Source organism: Stylophora pistillata, chromosome 7, assembly GCF_964205215.1.
Source record: "Stylophora pistillata chromosome 7, jaStyPist1.2, whole genome shotgun sequence".
NCBI classification, from domain to species: domain Eukaryota; kingdom Metazoa; phylum Cnidaria; class Anthozoa; order Scleractinia; family Pocilloporidae; genus Stylophora; species Stylophora pistillata.
In genome coordinates this window covers 28340929-28349559 of record NC_142525.1, presented here as the reverse complement: position 1 = coordinate 28349559, position 8631 = coordinate 28340929, and positions in this window count along the sequence as shown.

Here is an 8631-nt window from a genome sequence, read left to right as displayed (position 1 = left end):
ATCTGCAAGGGCGGTTGTAGCGATTTCCATATTGTGAAATGTGCTGAATACGGAGTATTGTCAAACCATGCGCAACCAAAACAAAATGGCGCGAAAATTAACATCAAAAGTTATGTAGCAAATTACATATTTTTGTTTTCAAATTCGCAACCCTCTAAATGAATTGTAAATAACTTATTATGGGATTATTAAGAAGATTACGGAAATTAAACAAATGATCAAAAAGAAAAGAAAAATGTTAGTTAAAAGGGTAAATCTTCTGGCTCTAAAAATGTTGTACGGTTTGTAAAAAATTTTTACCCACGAGAGCTGTTAAAAAAGTTAAGAAAACTTACATACACTAAGTTATCATCTTATCACGAAGAATTTTCGCAAGACGAGTGTATTTAAATGAAATTTTGAACATTTTTTTCTTCTTTTTATCACAGAAGAGGAGGAATTTAATCTTTAATTTGCCTCATATCGCGCGAACTGATTATTTCAAACGTAAAGTTTGACGAAAAGTTTAATATTTAGACTAACTTCATCAGGAATATTCTTCTGCAATTTCCTATTCCAAAGTTCGGTTATTTCAATTCAAAATTTTAGTGAACCCAAAGGTTGTTATTGAAATTAAAAATCTTATCGGTTTCTGCACGGGACAAGAGAACATGGAATGTCATTCTTTCTTCGCTCCTTTATCGTGTGATATCTAAAAACGAGCGGTATTTTCTAGAAATAGAAAGACTTAACAGCTATTCAAAACCATTAAAATTCTTTTACTAGCCTAAAACACATTTTTTTTAACCCACCTTCAATGAACTCTTTCGCTTTCGGATACTTTATCCATATTAAGAATGCGTGACATGGCAAACCTGTCACGCAGATTTCTTGCGTCACCAAAGGTCGTAACGATTTAGGGGGGACGGCGTTTCGCTATGTGATAATTTTATTACGTTGGGTGGGTTCGTGCATTTACTTCAATTCTCGATCTGAGAAAGAGCTCGATTTTTTTATCACTTGTAAAGACATCAAAATTACATATTTTTAGAAGGTGCTGAGGGCACCGATCGATCCAAATACACTTTTGGTGTATTTACTTACGTTACCAATCTTGCAATTTCAATTTCAAACCTGAACATTTCTCTTTAAATAAGATACCCAAACGCTCAAAACAACTATTATTCATAAAATTTCAAGCGAGATAGATATAACCAACATAAACAATGTTTTTTTTTTAACCAACCCATGATAGCTTATTACAAAAACGTTAATCTTGCAAAACTATCCCTAATTAACAGAATTTGATTATGTTCGAGTAAAAATTTTGAATTTGTACAATGCTGGCCCGGTCATGTCCTTTTTTCCATTTGTCGATGGAAATTCAAGGTTTTTATTTTCTATTGCGATTTCAATTCTTCAGTTATATTTATTTAGTGGCATTAACGATCTGCGGTAGCATTCAGTTTCTCTTTCGTAAAGAAAGACAATAAAAGATAATAATCTTAGAATTACCTAGGAATAATTACTTCTACTTCTAGAATGTGCAGTTGTAAAGAATTATTGGCGGGGTTCTATGAATAAGTCATCTACGAGAAACGGGGAGGGATCGCAACCTGCATACGTCAGATGATGTCGCACCACTGATACCATTTAGTACGACTGCACAACAACCAACATCCTCGACATAAATAAGTTCATTTTGGGTGGCCCTGGTGAGAAACAACATTGCGTTGCATATTTGTGTTTACACACTGTTTTGAGCTATCAACGCAAATTTAATTTCAAACTAAAGAGGTAAAAAATTAATCAGAGAACCTTTCGACACTCTAATTTTTTAAGTGAATTGATGAACACGGCGAACGCTTCCATCACTAGGTAAAATATAATCGGAAAGTATAGAACAATACATTTTGTTGTTTTCTTTATGTACCACGATGTAATCCCTTAGGCGAAGACCTTTCATTACTTAAGAAAAGAAGCTGACGTTGTAAACAACATTGAAAAGGATTTTGAAATCTGTTTAGGAGACAAGCGGTGAAACAGTAGTAATTGACGACGACATCAGATCGATCAGGTTTTGCGTTATAGTGTTATTCCGTTTTAAAGTCTTATAAGAATGAGAAATTGAAGCTTGGATATTATGATAACAGTTAAGGGTGCTGTCGAATCCTATACAAGGTCGCAAATAGGACCTATCATTATGTCAGAGATGCAGTCTGTCCAGACACGAAGAGATCATAAAGTAAATAAAATGCAAGTATTCAGTCCTTGCGAAAAAGTAAAGCTAACAAAATTTCTAGCCATGACCGTATTTTGACCGTATTTGCTTCTGGGGCGGATCCAGGTGGGTTCCGGTGGAGCTGTCGAACCCCTCAAATTTCCCTTAGAATGTTGGAAATCATGTTTCCGAAGACCTAATTTTCCAAATCTCCCTGGGAAGCATACTCTCGGACAATTCGCCGAACCCCCCTTAACTAAATGCTGGATCCGCCCCTGTGCTTGGACAGACATTCATTTGATCTGAAACCTGTGCCGCGCATGACAGTAAAGAAAGATTCAAGGTTATTTTTTTTCCCACTATGATCTCAGTTCTCAACTCTTGGCATTAACGATTTGCGACAGCGTTCATATTTCTTATTGGAAGACATCCTTTTATGGATGAGTCTCTTTAAATTACCTTGGAATAATTACCTCTACTTCTAGAATGTGCAGTTGTAAAGAATTCTTGGCATCTACGGCTTACTACGCTCTGTGATTGGTTCAGAAAATTCACACCACTCTCTCAACCAATCAGATACAAAATAAAAAGCAATCGCGAGTTGGTCACCCGCGTTTTCCCGCGCTTGAGACAGTTTGGTTGTTTTTACTATGAGTCCTCATTGGCTCTTAAAGGTATTTTCCTTCCTTCCGATTGGCCTTTCTCTAGAATGTACAGTTGTAAAGAATTCTTGGCATCTCATGATGCATGAATAAGTCATCCACGGGAAACGAAGAGGGATCACATCAGATGATATCTTACCACTTAATATCACTTGCGAACGCCCCTGACATAGAACCAAATAAGTTTACTTTCAGGTGGCCCTAGTGAGAAACAACCTTGCGTTACATATTTGTGCACCTGATTATATTGCTATGTTTTTGGCTGCTCATTGTTCTGAGCGTATTAACGTCATTTTAAGTAACTGAAAAGTCAAAGGTTCATTAGGAAACCTCTCCAAGATCTTATTCCTTAGGGAAATTAATTAACAGGTTGAGCACTTCCACCACCAGGTTTCATTAGGAGAAATTTAAATGACAGTATTGAGTAAAACCTTTTGTTATTTGTTCAGGTAAAAGTGCACAGAAATCTGTGCAGGAAACTCTCAACGTTTCGGCGTTCTGCACGATTTCATTTTAACGCGTTGGCCATTTCAAAGATGGGGCGAGATCATAGTTTGTTGACGATCAAATACTGCTCCGTTTTTTAGACTAGGTTTACACTAGAGGAGAGTTTTCCGGATTCGTAAATGTTTCCGGATTCATCAATTTTGGAGTATTCGGATTCGTAGGCGTTTACACTGAAAGGATATTCGGATTCCTGACCGTTTACACACAACGACAACTCTGGGAACATTCGAAATGAAATGGTTACCAAGCCCAGTGTTGTTTCGTCGTTCGATCATCAAAGTGAAAATGCCTCCCCCAAAAAAGGCTAGAGTAGATCCAGATGCCACAGAAAAATGCTAGAGTAGATCCAGATGCCAAGCAGTCTACGTCGTCGCCGATTAAGTGTGGCTGACGTTAAACTTCCTTGCAATAATAATTTTCGTTTCTTTAGAAATACTGCGGTACACATGATAAAATTTATCGCCTGTACCTGCAACAAGATTAGCCAACCGGAGACCGCCAGCAATGTTAGCACCCGATCCATTTTGGTTTCACCGCAAACTCAAAAGATTGCAGGTGGAAATAATATCCGGATTCGAGAAAAAAAGCGGTTACACGACAAAACTTTCCGGATTCAAAAGTTATCGGATTCAAAATTCCCACTTTAAATTCCGGATTCAAAATCTCCGGAGACACGACCAAACCGAGAAGTTTTTATTTCGGATTCGTCCACTTTCGTGTAAACGGCAGAATGAATCCGGTACTAAAACGTTTCGGATTCATCACGAATCCGGAACAATTTCCTCTAGTGTAAACGTAGTCTTAGAGTCAATGACGACGTTATTTCTAGCAAGATCAAAGGAATTCTCTGCTAAGCGGTGAATCTGATAAATCTTTGAGCTTCTCGAACCCTTTGTGTTCGCTTGTATAAAACTGCCTCACTTGATTGCAAGATACCCTTTTTTTTCTTAATGATGCACAAAAGGATTAAGAAAATCTGTGTTTATTATAAGCACCAGTTAAGCCACAGGTAGCCCAAGCTCGCAAAATGAGCCTCCGTAAAAAGGGGGTCTCGAAGTGTGGTGGTGGCTTTTACAGCTAGTGGTTATAATTTTGGCAATTTTACGGCTACCGGTTAATTTCTTTCTGTTAAAGTTAACAGAACAACTTTCCAGGTTACTGTTTTTTTACGACTAACGGCCTAACATTTTTCAAGTTTTACGCCGAACAGCTTATTTTTTTTGTACCGTCTTACGGCTAACCCTTTGAGTCTCAAGATCTGATTCGTAATTCTCCCCTCTACTTGCCACGCATTTCCTTAATAATTAGCTTTAAAAATTTGGCGTTAGATTAACATTGCAACCTCTTACTGATACGTTTGAGTATTCTCCTTAGCTTATTGTTGGATACCGTATGGATGTTATAGGGAGAAGTTACGTGTTAATCACTCCTGAGAGTTGAGGGTCAAGAGCCTTCAAATATGCAGATATCTTAGCGTTGCATTATGGTGCGAAATGAAAGGATTTTTATGGGAATCAACGGTCGCGTTCCCAACCTAAAAACCTAAACTGGTTTTGAATAAATAACAAACCTACCTAGCTCAGTGGTTGTACCTCTGTATCGTGTCAATTTTTTATGCTGTTTTAGGACTGTTTAGTTCGGTTTTATTTCATCTTCTTTGTGATTATTTATTCTTTTTCAAATCTTTCTATTTCGCCCATTGTGCAAAGTAACCGTATTTTGCAAGCTTGGGATACCTGTATACTCTGATAATCATTAATAATGGACATGAGGGAGGGTGAAAAGAGACAAAAAGCGTTTTGAAAACCTGGATTATCAGTGCTTAAATTGTTCTGAGAATAATAGGTGGAGCGGAGAGGAATTTTCCATATGATGCTCATTCTCGTAAACAAATTAGATCAAGTCACAACAGGCGCAAATGCAAGATCACAGTTGAGATGAGAATTTATCTAATGCTGGCGTCTATAAACGGCTTATGTAAGAGTCCACTAAGTGTGCTTGTTTATATTTGTTGTCCGAGATAAGGGCTTGGTTGCTTTGAGAGGTAGTTCTTCGGGTGATTTAGTTATATTTTTCAAAGTCAATATAGCTTGCCGTAGTCTAGTGCTTCTTAAAGTATGACGGACAAATCGTTATTCAAATTTTCCATAGCTTGTTTATTTATTTATTTATTTATTTATCTATTTGTTTATCGGAAATTTTTAACCAAGCTGGCCAGTTCAGCTGTAAGCTGGTTTGAATTGGGGCATGCGAATGGATTTACCTTCTCTAAGTTGTTTTGCAAGGGTGTCGTCCAGTTCTAAATTTGTCCTCAGAAATCACGAAATATTCGGATACTCTCTCTGCCAAAGCTAAAGAGATCACAGCTACATACACCAGGTCACCAAATATACCGCCTGATGTACAAGTCCTCCTCATTTTTCATTCAATTTTTTTAGTTCTTTTATATTTAATTCAATGCAATAGGCCATTTTACAGTTGTGTACTTAGTTGCCAAGCCTTTGATTCAGAGTGAGGCTGAAGGTGACCTTGTTGCGATAGAGACCTGTATCTACTTAGCATGATAACAAAGTGATTTACATTTGAAAGGCAGCAAGGTTTGTATCATAACAAGGTCACCCCTAGCCTCACTCCCATTCAAAGGCTTGGCAACCAAGCACACAACTGTAAAATGGACTATTGCACGTATCATCTATTCTTTCCCCATAGTGCACTTCGGCTTGCTGAGTTGCCCACCATCGACTCATATCCTCTTGACCCCCTTTGATAAATTCTTAGCTGTCCATGGTAGGCTTCTAAGTTTAAACCATAAATTCGTGAAAATGCACCGCCTATGTTTGTTTAGGGATTTCGGACCTTAGTTATCCACTGTGTTTGCAAAGGGAATGTTTGGCTCTAAATTCAAAGTTTTTTCGGAAATCAAGGATTGGTAATGTTTTGACGTTCTCGCTTCGTGGAGACGCGTATATTAGAGCTAAAAATTTACATTTCGTCGTAACTTTCACTTGCATAATATTTGCAATAAGTTTGTTCAGTCCTTTGAATAATTAAGAAGATTTTAGTGACTCACGTTTCAAGACTTCTCAATCCAGTAGAGATAAGAAGGCGTGTCCAAAGCCCGCTCTCAATAGAAATGGTAATCTCTGCTATGCAGTGAAGTAAAAAGGAACTCGTTAGAAAACAGAGTAGAGACGAGTGTTTTAGAGTTGAAAACCTATATTTCAGAACTCTCACATATATAACATTTGCAATAAGTTTGTTCAGTCCTTTGAATAATTAAGAAGATTTTAGTGACTCACGTTTCAAGACTTCTCATGATCCAGTAGAGGTAAGAAGGCGTGTCCAAAGCCCGCTCTCAAAAGAAATGGTAATCTCTGCTATGCAGTGAAGTAAAAAGGAACTCGTTATAAAACAGAGTAGAGACGAGTGTTTTAGAGTTGAAAACCTATATTTCGTAACTCTCACATATATAACATTTGCAATAAGTTTGTTCAGTCCTTTGAATAATTAAGAAGATTTAGCGACTCACGTTTCAAGACTTTTCATTTCATGATCAATGTAAATTCCTTTAGAGAAAAGAAAGCGACTCCTAATAGAACTGGTAAGTAGTGAAGTAAAAGAGAACTCATTACAAAACAAAGTGTAGACGGGTATCTAAAAGATAAAAATTTGTTTTTTTCGTAACTCTCACATACACAACAGCTGCAATAAGTTTCTTCTTTCCTCGGATAATCAAGAAGATTTTAGCGACTTACGTTTCAAGACTTTTCAGTTCATGATTAATAGAAATCTCTACAGAGAAAAAAAAGCGACTCCCAAAGCCCCGCTCTCGTTAGAAATGGTAATTTCTGCCATGCAGTGAAGTTAAAGGGAACTCATTACAAAACAAAGTGACTTTCTTTCATCGTTAATGAGTTCTTGTCTTGTCTGTTCCTTTCTTTTTGATTTACTCTTGATTGCAAGGTGATTAACATTCATGGCGTATATTTCGCGCTCCTTAGGAAAAAGTAATTAAAATAACGAACCAAAAAATTAAAAACTTCAGATGCGGTTAGTTACACGAGAACCAACCCAAACCGCGGTTTTACGCATGCGGTGGGTCTCAAGGATTCTCTTTAAGTGCTTTTTTTTTTATTAGCTTTAGGCCCTCGTGACACCGGTTCGAAAAAATAAATGTTCAGATAAAAGGTTCGGTTCAATAGTCCTTTTCACAGTTGTGGGCTTGGTGGCCAAGCCTTTGAGCAGGATTGAGGCTAAGGGTGACCTTGTTACGATATAGAGATGTTGCTGCTTTTCAAATGCAAATTTCTTTGTTATCATGCTAACTAGATTCAGGTCCCTATCACAACAGGTCACCCTTAGCCTCACTCCTGTTCAAAGGCTTGGCCACCAAGCCCACAACTGTAAAAAGGACTCTTGTGGATGAACTATAACTGGCCCTTGGAGTCTGAGTTGGTTTAAAAGTTTCACGATTTTCCTTTTCTATGAACGGTGTTAAACCCTTCTGTAGTACACAAACAACTCTGATTCAAAAGGCTTTGTTCTCCAACAAGTATAAATCAACGCAAGTGATGTAAAACCAAACTCTTAGAACAGAAAGAAGTGTTGTCTTCTTTCCATTGTTAGAGGGTCGTTCTCTTTGGTTTTTATTTTCTTACCAAGTTAATGTTAATTCTGTATCAAATCAGTTTGATCGATCCCGAGTTGTCTATGAGTTACTAAGGTATAAAAAAAAAAAAGAAAATAGAGAACATGGAACGGGAATCAAGAAACAAAGATAGGGAGTGGGGAAGCTATGGTCACCATTTTTTCCACAAAATGGATGTTAGTTATTAATTGTGTAAATATCAAAAACGCCGTGAACTGCAACATATATAGGACCAGTTATTCAAACGAGGTCTAACCTAAACCGGTGCGGCTTTACGCAAGCAATGAGCCTTAGGTATTCTCTATTCCGGAGGGTTGATTTATTTAAATAAATGTCCTTCCACCATTGGTTTTCGGCCTTCTTGACACTGCTCACAAAAATAAATGTTCAGAAAAAAGGTTTAGCTAAAATGAAGATAGTTTAGAACGCGGTTTTGTTAAATAATGGCAAATCTTTGTTCGGATAACTGACCCACAGTCTTTTACGTCTTCAAAATGCAGACCAACTTTAGTTGAAACCCTGTAAATCACTTAATCCTTGTTCCTTGAGTACCAACTCCGGTTTTCAGTTAATGTTATCCATAATAATGACTGCCATTTTTCTCCGTAGTGCAA